This window comes from Pezoporus occidentalis, unplaced genomic scaffold, assembly GCF_034315485.1.
Source record: "Pezoporus occidentalis ecotype Australia unplaced genomic scaffold, CSIRO_AGI_Poc_V1 ctg14, whole genome shotgun sequence".
Taxonomy (NCBI): Eukaryota; Metazoa; Chordata; class Aves; order Psittaciformes; family Psittacidae; genus Pezoporus; species Pezoporus occidentalis.
In genome coordinates, this window is record NW_026913209.1 from 1,076,959 (window position 1) to 1,094,308 (window position 17,350).

Sequence of the window (17,350 nt, forward strand, 5' to 3'; positions counted from 1 at the left end):
GCTTTACCTTACTGTGTATCAGCAGGATGTATTTGTCAGCAGGAATCTTATTTTCTCCCCAGCTCTCCTACACTGTGCAAGGCAAGGTTTTATAAATCTCTCTCTGTGATGTGGGCTCGTCTGTTATCTGAATAGTATTTAATTGGTTTTGTTCCAGTTTGAGTTCTCAATTTTTTCTAGCACAAAATCACTACTGAATGAATTATTCTAAATGAGATGTCCAAAGTGCTACTAATTCCTTTTTGCTGGTAGAATAACTTTCCTGGTGCATTTTATGAATATTACTCTTTCACAGCTGTGCCATGTTGTGACATGTCAGCTCATACTTCTTGATCAACCAGTAATACAGATATGTTCTCCTCCCCAGTTATTTCTAAGTAATAACCCCTCAACTTACATCTGAATTACACGTTATTGGCTCCAAATGACCTTTCATTGTAGACTATGTGGAGTGTAATCCCATTTCTATTACCAAAGTTCAAACAGCCTTTCTGAATGATATTCCTATGTTCCTCTGATCTGCTTATCATGGGAAAACCTCCCTCCTATTCTCCCTGTCTTTTGCTTCCTCCGCACAGTGATGTCATTATAAAATTTATTTGGCACTAAACTATTATTTATAGTATCCACTGCATTTTATGTTATGTTTTTAATCCAAATATTTAAATTATTAAAAAATGTTTGTTCTTTTTCTGTGGTAACTAGAATTATAGATCAAGTTATTAACTCTTAATTGTCTCTGAGTATCTACTTAATTGTCTTTGGGTATTTACCTGGTCCTCACCAGGTAAACTGATCCTCTAGTACAAAAACAGATGTTAGCTTTTTCTGAGAGTACCTATCCCAGTTATTTTATTAAAAAATATTGATTTCATCTTCTTTGTGATAATACTGATGGGAATTGGAGGCTGAATGCACTCTTTTGGAAACATACAATTTACACCATGAAAAAAATTGCCAGTATTACCAAAAACTGAAGATCTTATTTCTTGCTGGAAGCATAAATTGAAGGATAATGAATAGCAAAGCTTTTAGTGTACCTTGAGACATGTTGTGAATCCTTGCAATAAGACAGTAAAAAGCAAACATAACCAGTACAGGACTGAAACAACACAAATACTCTGGAATATTAAAAATTGGTATTTCTTACCTGAGATATATGAATTCTGGTATGCGTATGTAATCTAAAGACATCTATTTTATTTCACTCAAAAGTATTCAGCTAATTCAAGCCAAGGACATGTCAGCTTTACACAGCCATCATTCTCCCTCTCATTTAACAGTCAAGTAGTTAAAGAAGAAAATCTGTGTAGGGCTGGCTGGTCACTAATTGTGCACACAAATACACATAAATCCCTTTGAAACATATTAGCTTTAAAAGTAATCTCTTGTAACCCAAAACAGCACATGAGCTACACAACATATATTAAAAATAATTATCAGACATATCAGACATCAACTGCTGACAACTTAAGGCTCTTCATTACAAAATAAATTGGTATTAACACACACTCAAAATATAGAATGTATTACTATTTTCAAACAAAGTTAACTTTCTGTAGTGCTGGCTTTGGCTTTACATGACCCTACAGACTTGTGGGGTTTGTAGGCCTTAAAAATGGGAATTTCCATCTTTGTCTTTGCTTTTCTACCCTGTTTGACAGAAAAACAAACTAATAAACATTCATATACTGAACATGCTTAATAAGAACACTTACTGGCCACATACTTAATTTCCCTACAGCTCTCTGGCAATCAGTTACCTTTCTACATATCTCTGACTCTTCCACCTTATTTGTGAACAATTCTGACCTTTAATGAATAGTTTGGAATCAGTTCCAAGTTATTTAAATACTTATACTTTAAAGCATATCCTGTCAAACCAGATTCATCTGGCCATTCTAAAGCAACTTTTTGTTTCTGAGCATATCAGTGGAGCATAAGCAACAGCTAACAGAAAGGGTTTTAATTCAATTGTTATATAAGTGCTTGGCCAGCACAGAATACATATGCTATTCATGTGGCGAAAATGTGCTGGCCCAATATAATATAAGCATGTTTGGGTGTGTATTTGCAGCTGTGTCTTAAGCTTAACCAAGAAATTTTGCCAAAATAGACTCACTTTCCAAGCAAAGGTTTGACTAACTGTTGAATGCATAGCCATCATTGCAGCCTTGTTTTAGCGATTATCATTGGATAGGCACTTCCTTCAACTTCAATCTATTACCATTTTTCATCTCAGCAAATGAAAATCAGAACTAACATTTTTTACCTAATGGTACACTAGCTTCCTCAAATACCTTTAGAATACAGGCATGCAAAATGCAGGACAAAACAACAGCTCTTTCTCCTGTTTTAGTTATTAATACTTTCATCTTGGTTTTAGTAGGAACAAAACAATCAAAATGCACATATATGCATCCCTCAAATATAAACAGGTGTGCACATTTTCATAAACATGTAATACAGTACTCATACACCGTATTCTTTAAAGATGAAGTGGGTTTATGTCTCTTTTGTTTCCTTTGCCTCTTTCTCAGTCCTATAATTCAATCCTTAGTGTCTGAGCACCAGACTTCAAATGAGAGATCTATTCAAAACATGCACAGACAAAATAAGTGGCTTCCTTAGTAATGGAAAATATGTGAAAGCATCTGAAACAGCCCCTCCTCCAGTAAGTCATTATGCACATGATCCTTTCTACCCTCAACTTATTAATGTAAAGATAACTTTACATTTAAAGAAAAATACCTAATGTGCAACCATAGTTTTTGGCAAATTACACAGGACACATTTACTGCAATCCTAATTAAACTGGTTTTTATTCAGTAAGGTTGTTGTATGTTACAGTGATCTTTTCATTAATATTTTAGATCTTCAAGTTGAAAAAATAAAAGAAATTGTGGAACTAAAATACTGAAAACTTTAATTTGGTACCCATTACACTCCAACAGTTTAATGTATTTCATTTAAACTATCATTAGGTAACCATATTCTGAACACACAATGAACATATCCTTGCTGTTCCTTGTCACCACCAAGATAACTTCATTCTACTGATGCCATGGAGAAATTACTCCAATACTTCTCTTAGAGTAAAAGTAACTAAAACCAAAATGAAGTTATAGCTCTAACATTTAGTTAGGTCACTCTGGTTGTACAGATTCCTAAATCTGCAATATAGCTTTTGTGCAAATAGTTATGAAAATGAAATTATATAGGATTGCTATTATTGCCCATCTATTTTAACATTAAATCACAATAAAATATAAAAGAAGATAGTGTTTTTTTTAGTTTCATCAAAAAAAAGGTAGGAAAATCAAGTCTGAATTTAGGACCTGAATTATTGAGAAATGCACAGAGGTTTGCCATATATACTTAAAAAAAAATACATGTGGCATTTAGGGAAAGTGACCAAATTGAAAAATCTTTTAGTGGGAGAAGGTTTTTTTTCACTGACTATTTGCAACACTTCCCAATGGTAACAGAAAGGGTGTAAACCTGTTTCAGATAAAAAAAAAATCCCAAACAGTTAATTCTCTATAGAAAGAAAAACAGGTATGAGCAAGAAAAGGAGAGTCTTCTATAACGACAGAAAGTTCAAGATTTGCCAACACCCATGAGAATTACAAGTCACAGGAAGGATGAAAATTCTAGGCTTTATATTCAAATCATTACTGTCACCATTTCCTTCATCAACCTCACATACAGATTAGCTCAAAAGCCAATACACTAAAAGGTATATCTCATGCACTGGGTATATCTTATGCACTATGAGAAATAAGCAGTTTACACCAACACATCCATCTCGGTCTTAAGTATCTACCACTGAGAAGATCTCAATAAGTTATATACAATCACTGTGGGTTACAAAAACTGAGATGTCACCACAAGTAAAACTGAGATGAAATCAGTTTTAAAAAGGAATACGTACACTGAGCTTGAAAACCTCTTTACAAATCCATGTTTCATCTACCTAACATGTCCCATATTTCATCTACCTAATCCAGCTGCACATAAGGATTCTCTAGCTGCTTTTCACTACTCTGTCTTCATTAAGATTCCCAGGCGGCATAGTGAGGTTGTGGTTGCTATGTGTGACTCACTTCCAGCCTTCAGCTGGTATGCCAGAGATTTTTACCTATTAAAATAGAGCCAGGGATGTAAATTAGAAGAACTCAGGTATCACTCTGAGTTGGACCCATCAGGTATAAAACACGTTAAGATTTTTCAGACCTCAGGTGATTCCTGAGGAAGGCTGACTATAGCTCTGGGACCTATAATGAGGAAAAAAATATTGCTCTTGTCTGGGATCTTGTCCTTTTTGTCTCACAGAACAGAGTTTCTGCATGAATAGGCAAATTTGGTGGAATATGCAAAATCCCCTTGATCACCAAGAAAAGCATTGACTCATCACCACTGCTTTTATTCACCCCCATCAGACATGACTGAATTTGCAGGTACTCGATGAATTTTTACTATGCAGTTACGGATTTTGCCAAGTCATATTGCACATACTACCTACATATCTTTTAATGAATAACTGGTGCTTTGTGTAGACGTGAAATTTCCCTTATATGAAACTCTTTACAGGTTCATGGCCTAGATGAGTTTCCATCTGCTTTATCTCTATCCTATCAACATTAACTTTGAGATCTGGTAAAACAAAGTTGGTAGCAGGTTAAGTACCCTGAGCATAATGCTTTTCATTATGAAGTACAACTGTATTTAGACACTTGAACTCCTTGTTGGCAGCAAGCCTCTTATCTTCAGTAAGGGAAAAGCTAGGCCTAGAAATGTAGCTTTTGCTTATAACTGAAAATAAAAATTCAATTTCAGAGAGAGACACATTAATAAAAGTTAGCTCTTGTCTGCATAGAAGCACAGCCTTTAGGAAAATGTCAATAGTTAGTGGCCATAATATCTAAAAATGCACGACAGCATCAGGTTAACTGCACTGTACTGCAAATGCTGGCAGAATGGGATTACATGAAGTGATGGCACTTTTTTCCCTCTTCCAGGCAAATCATGCAGTAATAACTGCCTATAATTAATAAGTCAATAACTGATGAAGCCACAAGACAGATGTCTTTGAATCTAAGTAGTTCTGGACCTTCATTCAGAAAGCAATATGTCCCCACACCTCATACTGAAGCTACACCAAGGGTATGATTTGCAGAACTGGTGAGAATTAATCTGTCAAACACCAGCTCCTCTCTTTTTCACTCTAAAGGCTACAAGAAGAAAGTGAGAGGAGTCACCACTCAGCCCTCTTCCTTGTAGTTATGGTGCCTCAGAAACCAAGATAGGGGTACATATAGTCAGAAGTGATAAAGCTATACAAAAAGTGTCAGCTCTTTTACACTTGGATATAATTTGTATGAAGATGCAAGGAAAAAGAATTTTTTTTTAATTGTCAATTTAGGATATAAAGTGTGTCATATTAGAATTTAAATCAAATACCTGTGGGTTTTTTTACTATAACTGCATAGTATTTATTGCAGTTTTTAATTATACTTGCTGCATTTTAAACACAGCTGTGTTCTCAGAGTCTAAAAACACTAGAAATGGTCACCATTAATTTCCTGAACCACAAGCCTACAAGATATTAAAGCCCAAGGATGCTCCACCTTTCTATGTAATGAAAAAAGGAAAAGGTTTTGAAATCCTCTTCTGATTTTAAGAAAAATACAGACATAGAATCACTGTATTTTAATAACTGAGGTTTTTGTGCATCACATTAATTGTCCATTACAGACAAATAATTACTTAGTTTATTTCCATGTGTATTCAGTAATCAGATAAAATGTACGCTAAATAAATACCTGGAGTTAGCCTACATTACTTTCACCATCTCTCCACCAGTCTGAGATATTTTTTTCCTATCCTGTAATCTAATAAGCTATATATGTAGTTCTGGTAGAATAGATTACATTGCTATTTTAAAATCACCAAGCATCATAGTTAAATCAGCAGGAAAATAACTTAATGAACCTTAATCATCATAATTGTATTGGTTATAAAAGATATTTTTCTCCTGCAGATAGTTTGAAAAAAATTATTCTTTAGCATTTGCTAAATTAAAAAATTCAATTATTTCACAACTGAACTTTATTATGATATAATAACATTTCAACTAATATGTAAATGTATGCCTATCAAGGAGGTACTTTAATTGCATATATAGTCTAACATAAGAACTCAGTTTCTTTTTACAAGTATACTTTAGCTGATTTAATTATTTAGTCCTCTAATTACACAGTCCATACCAATCAACCCAAATGAACCACTTCTGTAATCTTAATTTCACATGTCAAATCACTGAATACATTTTTGCATGATTCTCATGTTAACCAGAAAGCCAGGTATTGATTGAATGACAGTAAGTACATGAGGTTAGGAGAAAAATACAAGAACGCTTTCATGTAGGGTAATGGCAGTCCCTGCTGATTCCCTTTTCCCCGGATCTTCTTTTTCACCACTGCTCGAGATAAGAGAAATAGCAGTATTTAGTTGGCTTTAACAGAACATTTTCATATTTTGAATTTTGCCCAGACTTTTTGGATTTTTCTTTCACCCCTGTCCCACACCTGTAGCACACATTTACATCATTCGTTTGGGATAGGTGTGGCTAACTACATGGCTGAGATCAGGAAGGACTTCCATTATTCTTGCGGGGGCCAGTATGGCAAGAAGTCTTACTTTTCTGGCTTTGGGTTGTGCATCTTAAACACATCCCAAACATTGTCCCATCGAACATGGGCTGTTGTGTTGTGCAGCAGGGAAGATTCACAGGTTCACTTTAGGAAATTAAAATGGTTTTTATTTGCAGCTCATGGTGGTGAATATAAAGTAACAGCAGAGGCTCCAAGAGCCGCCTCCTGGGGGCAAAGAAGAGACAAGGTTTTACCAGTGAGCCCTGAGGCTACAGAAAGGTGATGTGACATCTTCTTTCTGGCTTGATGGTTCCCTGTCCCAGCCCCAGGGAAGAAAACCTGAAAGGTAACCAAAGATGGGTTGCCCCAACTGTTTTTGTTATATCTCCTTAACTCACATTAGAAAAAAATATGTGATGTCCATAATAAGAGAATGGGAGAAAATGCATGGGCACTTGGCCTTCCTCCTACCCTAGACTATTTTATGTATTTGCAATCCATCACTTAAATGCCATTATTTTATATATAGAATCATAGAATCAACCAGGTTGAGGTAGTCCTACTCAGTTGTATGAAAACTGAACAGCAGACAACTTTAAAACATTTAAATATTGTTCCCTGCACTTAGTTTAAATGTAGCATTCATATATTTAAGGCAGAAAGAAAAAAAAATGCTTTTTTACAGCCACAACAATATAAGTATCAATGAGTCAGGCAGGACTTGCCCTAAGCAGTTATAACAAACTGAAATTTATCCAAATTGCATTATTTTAATTCGCTTTTCATAATAAGTGATTTTATGAAGTGTAAAATCATTTTCTTACAGAAGAAAAAACAAAAATAATGCAGTCCACAATCTCAGTCTCGAAGTGAATTGAAATTATATACAGTATTCATAAAATCACAACGATTTTATAATAGAATTCTGGTGCTATTGCTGTTGCAAAAACTACATTAATTTACATTGTTTGCTAATCTTCAGAAATTTTTTTTATACTGTTATTAGCCAGGACTGTGAGCCTTTCTTCAAACAAAGCAGATGAGTGTGAAGAACCACATCTCACTTTAATCCACTAGAGGGTGGCCTGCCTCAGTCAGGGCTGGAGTACTGAATTCATGCAAGATATCTAACATTTTCTTCCTTTTGACCTGTTGAGAGCCAACACTTTGTATTTCACTATTCTTCATCTTATATTACAAAGAAAATTCCTTTATATAAAACATTACATATGATTAAAAAAAAACCTTTCCTAAGTGCATCCATTTCATTTATTGTTTTGCATATCTGGAAGAAGGGATGATGCATTTCAGTGTATAGTTCCCTTGAACTGAGAAAAAAAAAAAATCATAGATTATTTTACAGTTTCTAAAACCTTCATATTTTGTATGCCTTTTGTTCACAGATACAGGATAAATGCGGGGGGGGGGTATTCTTCAGCAAAGAGTATGGCACAAAGGGAGAAAAGAGAAAGAAAGGGAGAAGGAAATCTGTGCAGCTTATTGTTTATATAATTAGATGGCCATAAAGCAGTCAAGTACACAGAAACTGAAATAAACTGATTTTATTTGACCAAGTTCCTTCCTCAATTTATTCTAAATTTTTATTTGTCTGGGAGATATAATATCACTCTTACTTTCCACCGATAAACATAAAAAATAAAATTTAATATTTGATAAAATCTGGAAAAGGAGTAGTATGAAAAATAACTTTCTTAAGAATAAAAGAAAAAAAAAAATGCACCAAAACAGGGGGCAGGAAGCACAAGACATTTTTCCTGAATGGTTTCAACATTCAGTATCCTCTGAACTACAGCAGCCTTTGCAGAACTTCAGTGATCTCTAATAAGTTGTTGCGAGCACAGATAACATCCTTATGCAGCCTTAAAAAAGGGGGGGGTAAAACCTCCCGAGCTGTTCTGTACAAACACAATGCATGCCCTGTAACTCCCACAAATCGGAAGAGATATCTGGAAGCATGCAAAGGCTTGTTTCGTGTATCCGTACCCAAAGCAGCAGTGTCACGTAACAGACAGCTTCCCACGGCCAACCAGGCTGGCGCAGCCGCGTGTACTACGTGGCATCTGGGCACGCCAAAGCATTGGCTCCTCTCTGGGGAGTGGAAGGGGCTCAGTTATTAATGACCGCTGAGAAGGCAGCACCATGTCAGTGTGACAATCGAGTGGGTGAACGATGCACCGCTAACCACCATGGAAACAAGGAGAAATAGGAACAGCTAGCAAGCATCTCTCTTTCTCTCCCCCTCTCTCTCTCCTCTGGATCGCAAGCCTCAGCCCAGCCAGGCAGCAACAGCGCTCTGGCAAACATAAGGGATCTCAGCTGGCAGCACAGAGAGTCTCTCATGGTGTAGGATATCAATAGATACATCTTTGTATTATATACTGTTAGACACACGCATGCACGCTGACTCTCTCACACACATGTATGCATATTTATTCAGACTCTGGCTTTAATACAAGTATGTGGCTACCTGAACTAAGGAATCAAAATTACTGATATGCAAGAACTCCTCCAGCTCTGAAACTACTCCAATTACAGGGTAAGTTATTTTCAATTTTATCCTGTCTTTTATCTTAACATGTAAACTCTTTCCCTTTTATTCTTTTTGTAGTTATTTTATTATTTTCACATTTAACTTTCTGAATGGAAATGCAAATTAGAGATAATCTGAATATTCTTGCAAGAGTGCCAGAGTTGTGCATTTTTTAGCTTGAAAGAACATCAAAGAATAAAAGAATTATAAATGGAGAACGTTTCCCCTGATGTTTCAGATGCAAAATTAAATTACATAGTTGCTCTGTGTTTTGAAACCAATAAAACAAGATACAGGACAGCCTCCTTTCTTCTCTCCAGTGCTAGGATTAAGGGGAATGCTGTTTATGTCAGGACCTAAAGACCACTGAGCAGCAAGGCTGAATGAGCATATCACAAACAGTTATTGAATTTCTGCCAGGCTACATCTTAAGGATTGTGGCAAATGACTTTGCTTAAAAACATCCCTTTTCCAGTCAGAAGGGACAGTGTGAATGCCTGATTACCGATGCAGCTCGAACTGACGCGTTTGGTAAAAAGGATCGCATTAAGCAGAAGAGTTCTAATCTTCTCTGGTAATTAACAGGATCACAGCAGGGTGCCTCTAAAGTATATTTTAATCTAAGGAGACTGTTCAAATCCATCACTATAAAAGCTTTGCCTGTTTTAGTATAGGAAGGCTCAGAACTGTTTGTCTTTGCTTTCCATGTCTTTGTTTTCATGTGTCTAGTTGGAGTTTTTGCCCAGCACTGCTGTTCAGAAAGAGATGAAACCAACATAGGGGGATGGAGGGGGCAGTAAATGTAGGGTGCTAGAAAAAAGACAGTAATTTTCGATTTAACCAATCTATGCAACCAAAAATTCCATACTAGCACTACTCTTGCCTAATGTGTTTGTGTTTATGCATGTGTATGTCATTTCCTTCATGCAGTATGAGAGTACCTCAGTATCCCTTCAGATGAAAACACATTCAGTAAAGTCCATCAGCATGGATCTGTGATTCATGCATCAGAGAATGCCAGAGAGAGAAATTTTACTTTACACCATGAAAAGACAGGTTAGCCATCTAATGCATGCTTCAAAGTGAAAACATACAACCTGCATCTTCCTGCATGCTTTTGTTTCCTTTTTAGAGTACTATTTCTATACTAAAAACAGCTCAGTATTTAGATTATTTCCCCTACTCTTCTTCCTCCCCCTCACTCCTGTACCCCTTAGAGATCTGTTCCTTTGCAGCAAAGCAATTATTTGCTTGTAATTTTAGAATTAGTATGTTTTGGGAAACAAACACTGTGAAACAACCATCAACAGATAGCCAATGGCTGTAAGCCTGCCACCTTTCCATAAATGTCAGGCAATGGGTAGTTTAACAATATGTATGGTAAGAAGTCAATTAATTCAGGTGACCTTTGTAAATGGTGACAATAAAGTAGCTCTGACAATACACCACAGCATTCATTATTCCCTCTGGAAAATGAATGAGCTTAAGAAGAGGTTTCCTTTTCAGAGTACAAAATGAAAGGTATTGAAGCATTAGCTCCTGCTATTGGCAAGCTTGCTTCCTCTAATTCAGATTGTCTATGAAATCCGTTTTGAGCAAGCTGGCTTATTTTACTATGTGAACCATAACCTCTTGTTCAATTAATTAAATATCCTGTTCTCACACACATTGCATGTGCATTTTAGTTGTTAAAACAAGAAACTCAAGCTACTGCGTTAGATTTTTTATTTTCTACAATAAGAAGAGAGAAAACCTGATTCTCAGCTCTTCATGTTATATGCAAAGGACTACTCAGATGAAACTTTTTTCTGTATACCACGGCACATGCTCAGCTTTTCTGAATCTTTATCCTTACTTATTTGTAATGTAAAAATTAAGCAACTATTAGTAACTTTATATCAGGTTTTACCACATATACTTTAATGCAGTACTTTAAAATATTATGCAGTTATTCCAAAGAGTTTCAGAAAAATGTGGTCATTCCAGTCATACATGCTCAGATCAAATATGCATCATCTGAGTACACAGCATAGACATTCTTAACCAGCAAAGCAGTCAAAATGTATGGTGATCGTATTTTGGTTAATACTACCTCAAAGCTCCTGCAATAATGTTGTAGTGTCAGACAATGACTGGCTGATGTTGTTATGGCAACCCCAAAGTACCGCCTTTCAGGGTGGTACATCTGAGCATGACATCACAGCATGCCCGTTTGGAGTACCCAGAAGTGGGTGAGTATTCCTCTCTTGCACCAGAATGAGACCAGATCAAGCAGGCAACAGTGCTGTCTCTAACACAGATAAAAAATATAACCTATAATCTTTGTTAACTGATCAAGAATGAGCAGCTTACGAAAATACATCCTGCAAATCACTTGTGATCATTTGTCCATCGAACAGTAGAGGACAAAACCACTTTTGCAAGTAAAAGCAAACCAGTTAGCAGTGTTGAAGCCATTTTCATTGACTCTTACCCCTAATCTTTATTGTATTAATAGATTCTACAAGCAAACCAAAAGCTTTGCTGTTTGGCAACAACCACTCTAACTTTAAATGGTTGAGGTTTAATAGCCACATTTTAGAACTCCTAAAGCAATAGAAGAAGATAAGCAGTAGAAAACAGAGCTTTTCAAAACAAGCTCTATCTCACTTCTGAAAGAAAAGTCACCATAGAGAAACAATTAAACCCGCTTTTAGTGAGTTATGGTACATCAACCTTTTCCTTAATTCAAATAGCCTTCTTTCAGATAGTACCATTAAAAGCTGAAGAAAAACAAAACTCTTGAGAAACATTATCATAAACTACCTTAGCAAACTCTTCCACTTTAAAGTCCACAAACCCTACTTAACATCAACTAGCAAAAACTGACAGTGGAAAACTAATTTCTCACACATAGAACTCAAGGAACTATTTTCTGAAGACCAAAAAACCACAAAGAGATTCTAAAGCTTTCTGAAGATCAAAAAATGCACAGCTTCTAAAATTTTTATTTCTTTTTAACAGAAGTCTTCAAGCCCTTACACTACTCTAAAAAAAAGAATATTAATTTTCATCCTTACAAAACACAAGCAATTAAAATCCTTTTTTTTACAGAAGGGAAAATGCCAGTAGAATTAGAAAATAAATAGTAGTGACAGATGTCATTAGAAAGGTCATTAGACACATTAGTATTAAGAGAAAAATCAATAATCCTCATTACAACTCTCATGTAACTGTAAAAAAATAATTAGTGTCTTTTACTTATTTGACTGACCAGTCCACAAACTGTTAAATGTTGTTATTGTGAAATGACATTCATACAGAACTTTCCTTAATATTCTTGATGCCAAAAACTTCATATAAGCAAACAGCATGACCTTCAGTGTTATACACAAAATCTACAAATGATGTCATCAATGTTTCCACAATAAATCTCAGCTAACCTGAACTGATAAAGTTTTATTAGCACAGCACATGGAGCTACACTCCTCTGCACCAGAGAAATATACAATGGATGTCAATAAGATAATTCTACTTTGGGTTCTGTTTGGAATAGCTGAGTATGCCACCAGGCGCGAAACAGCATTTTTATGCAGATGAAATACAAACAACTTTCACAACTTTGCTTGATCCAATTACACTCAGCCAAAAGGATCTCCCTGTTCTTTATAAATGTAAGATGATACTGTATAATAATCAACCATAATAAAAATAATAGCAAAGAGAAAAAAAAAAGATAGTCAACCATTCAGCTGGACAGGGTGCTGGGCCATCTGGTCTAGGACATGCTTTGCCAAGAAAGGTTGGACCAGATGATCCTGGAAGTCCCTTCCAACCTGGGATTCTATAATCATATGTGCACATTTTCTTCTCTCAGTATTTAAAGACATGTTGTAGTCATATGAGCCAAAGAAAATATCATTTGACAAATAGGATTATATTTATTATGCTCATTCACTTCTAGTATGCTTTCATAGCTTTAATTTGCAAACTGCTTGGAAGAGTAAACTACAGATAAGCTCTTACCCATAGCATTCCCAAACCTTAATGGTTTTCTGCACAGCACAAACAAATGCAAAGTCATTAAAATGAAGGGAAAGTTGAATTACATAAACACAAATTTATACATCATATCTTTGAAACAATTATTCTTTGTTTAGAAATATTTCTTCTTCACAAAAGATTTAATCTATTTCAGCTTGCCTATTTGCTTTAACTGCTTGGCCACAAGCAGCAATGCTCTAATTCAAAGGAAATAAGACATCTGTATTCCCATTATGTCTATTCATCTGTATTTCTGGAATTCATTAAAATATCTGCCCCAAATTTAATGGTAGCTTAACTCTACTGACCTCTGAATTAGAGCAGAAAAGAATTTTTGCTTTTTCTGCTCTCAACTCCCAGTCAAACTCTGAAATGCTTTTTGAGAACACTGGCACAAAAGAAACCATTTAGCAGTTTCCTTTCCTGCATAAGCATCTGTATTTAGAGGTAAACACTGCAAAGATTAATTAAATGCTACAGGGAGCATTTTTTTAAGTATCTACTGATTATTAGTATTACCCCAAGAGTCTTTTAACTACAGGGTTCTTGTCATGCTAATAACAACTCTGCCAGGAAATAGTTTAAAGTCTCTAAAACATTTGGTATAAGAAAGGTAAAAATCTTAAGCTTAGCTGTACCAAAAAGTCCCCAGACATCCAGCTACCAGTATGAGAAAAAAAAAAAAAAGAATAAAAAGGACTTTTTTTTTAAACAATTCTATGTCTAGGGAATCAGACAATTTCAGAAATTACTTGTTGAATAAATTACAGAATAATAAACCAGAGTAAACATCAGGTAATAGAACATATAACAAAGAGCAAAGTTGTGCGCTGAGACAATTTTAAAATCACCATAGAACTGCCATCATTCTGGATAGTATTTAGAAAAGTAGTGTGACGGTCAGACATTACTAGGGCCTTTCCAGTGGGGTCTTGAGAGGTTAGAGAAATGATAGCTGATAATTGGGTTGGTTAGCTTTGTCATCATGGTGCTAAAGCAAAAAGGCATCCTCATTTGACAGCATGAGAAAGATATCCCTGACTTGGGAGACACTTTATATGCGCAAATGTTTAACTTGTTCCCTGAATAAGAATAAACATAAAGTCTCCAACTCCTGCTTTACAATAGTGGCACATCTCTGCTGAAAAAGTAGATATATATGTGTCACTATTTATATCCTATTTATGTGATTTATTCTGTACCTAAAGTCCTAATAAAATTGTTCATCTTGGCAGGAATAATTTTTATGCGTAAACAGAGACTTTGCTCAAAGATCTCAGCAAGTGTCATGGTAGCTGTAAATCAAAGGACTAGTGACATTAGTTTCTTCAACCCCAAGCTCATTCTTGTTTGCAAGTTCTCTCAAGACCCTGAACTTCCTCTCCATTCTGGAAAACAGCTTTCCCTAGAGATTATGTCAAGTTTTAGCAATTTTTTGTAGATGACACTTAACACTGAGCTAATTCACAGTGTTTCCATCAAATGCATCATCACCTGCTGAGCTCCCCACACCAGCTGGCTCCATGTTAAAAGACTCAAGAAAAAGCAGAAAGGCAGGAGAGCCTGCTCCAGGAAAGGCTCATATGGGGGCTGAGCTTTCCATAAAAACCTCTCCCCTGTGTAACAAGAGTTCCAAATCCACTACACAACATACAATCGTGGAATCATAAAATAGGGTTGGAAAGGACCTTAAGATCATCTAGTTCCAACCTCCCTGCCATGGGCAGGGACACCTCACACTAAACCATGGCACCCAAGGCTCTGTCCAGCCTGGCCTTGAACACCGCCAAGGATGGAGCATTCACAACTTCCCTGGGCAACCTATTCCAGTGCCTCACCATCCTAACAGGAAAGAAATTCTTTCTTAGATCTAACCTGAACTTCCCCTGTTTAAGTCTGTCCTGTTACTACAGTCCCTAATGAAGAGTCCCTCCCCATCAACCTTGTAGGCCCCCTTCAGATACTGGAAGGCTGCTAGGAGGTCTCCAAGCAGCCTTCTCTTTTTCAGATGAACAGCCCCAACTTTCTCAGCCTGTCTTCATACGGGAGGTGCTCCAGCCTGCTGATCATCCTCATGGCCCTCCTCTGGACTTGTTCCAACAATACCATGTCCTTTTTATGTTGAGGACACCAGAACTGCGCACAATACTCCAGGTGAGGTCTCATGAGAGCAGTGTAGAGGGGCAGGATCACCTCCTTTGACCTGCTGGTCACACTCCTTTTGATGCAGCCCAGGATATGGCTGGTTTCTGAGCTGTGAGCATACACTGAAGCCGGCTCATGCTCATTTATTCATCGACCAATAGCCCCCCAAGTCCTTCTCCGCAGGGCTGCTCTGAATCTCTTCTTTGCCCAACCTGTAGCTGTGCCTGGGATTGCTCTGACCCATGTGTAGGACCTTGCACTTGGCTTTGTTGAACTTCATGAGGATGGCATCAGCCCACCAGTGTCAAGGTCCCTCTGGATGGCATTCCTTCCCTCCAGCGTATCAACTGAACCACACAGCTTGGTATCATCGGCAAACTTGCTGAGGGGGCACTCAATCCCACTGTCCATGTCAGTGATGAAGATGTTAAACAAGACCGGTCCCAACACCGATCCCTGAAGGAGACCACTCGTTACTGGTCTCCAGTTGGACATTGAGCTGTTGACCACAACTCTACGTGCAGCCATCCAGCCAGTTCTTTATCCACTGAGTGGTCCATCCATCAAATTTATATCTCTCCAAATATAAACTGCATAAACTGCACATTTTTATGTGTCCCATACAGAAATTAGAGAGTGCTTTAAAAATTCTTCCTCCTTCTCCACTGAAAATGTATGTTTCAAAAACAATAGGATGAATTTATAAAGTATAATGTTTTCTTTTATTAAATTCTAAAGAAATAAAAAAAGCCTTTTGGTATGCAAAATAAAATTACAGTCGAGTGGTCCTTCATTACCGCTATAGCTTGAGGGACATTATCTACTCAACTCCCATTTAATACCAGTTTATAACAAAACAGAGTTACTTAGGTTATCCTTTAAGCAGAACACCACAATTTTATCACAGATATATTCAGTGAATTACATCTTTTTGAATACATAGTTCTTTTTACACAAGACACACTGTGTTACTTTCAAAAAAGGCAGCTAAGACTGTACAGCACCTGTTTCATTCCTCTTTCAGAATATAGTAATTTCAGTACTTATTTCATTTTAATTTGCTTGGCCAGTTACTTGCTGGTAAAACCAAATACAAAACCCTACAGCACTTGAGAGAAATTAAATGATTCATTACTGTTATAGCAGTATATATAGAGATGTCCTTATGAGGTGAGAGAAGAAAAAATGAAGTAATTGCAAATATAAAGATCTGTAAACTTAGAAATATTTGTCTGAACAGAAATTTCACCCAGCATGGATAATTCAGGTAAAATGTTCTACTGAATTTTGCTTTGATATAGATTATCTAGTCAGCAATATTGTGTCAAACAAACACATTTTTGGTCATTTCATTTTTATTGCGCAATAAAAGAAAAAAAAGGATATTCAGTGAATTATTCTAGGGTTAGACTCTAAACTCCAAATGCCAAAAACACATAAGGAAATGTATCCTGAATTCCAAGAGCAGCAGCTGAGCTGCTGAACTCTATCTTTCTTTGGCAGAAAGAACAGTCAGTCATCTGTGGAACTGCGCAGCAATAGTCCTACATTTTTCACATCCACAGACACAAGAATAATTTGCATTTTTGGATACACATCATACAAACACTATATTCAATCTGATAGGAAGAATCTCCTTAGATATTAGTGCATAGAGTAATTTTAATACAACGCACTTACCTCTTCAATGGTGTTATCCGTAAAAAAGTACATTTTCATACCTAAACCTGCTATCAAGAACTCATGGTTCAGAAGAAGTCCTAGTATACTTGGACTATATTCTCACCTCTGCTCTGTCTCAACAGCAGTCAGAAGAGCCAATGCATTTTTGTTCACACTGCTGCTTCCATGATTTTAAAGTATAATAAAACCAAATACCAGTTTTCATTCTGTAACAGGCACACTTTCATTTTATAGCACACATTCTGTTACTGCTAACTACACAAAAAACATGCAAAAGTTATATTAGAACAAC

General features: G+C 36.3%; 2 protein-coding genes across 8 annotated transcripts in view; one reads left to right on the top strand and one right to left on the bottom strand.

The window, feature by feature from the left end:
* Positions 1-17,350, bottom strand: part of IMMP2L (inner mitochondrial membrane peptidase subunit 2) — a 453,769-nt gene that overhangs the window by 220,120 nt on the left and 216,299 nt on the right. The window lies entirely within an intron of this gene.
* Positions 8,620-17,350, top strand: part of LRRN3 (leucine rich repeat neuronal 3) — a 33,582-nt gene continuing 24,851 nt past the window's right edge. For both annotated transcript variants that reach the window (XM_062609555.1, XM_062609556.1), the window contains exon 1: positions 8,620-9,213. The gene's annotated coding sequence lies outside the window, so the exon portion shown is untranslated. The remainder of the gene's footprint in view (positions 9,214-17,350) is intronic.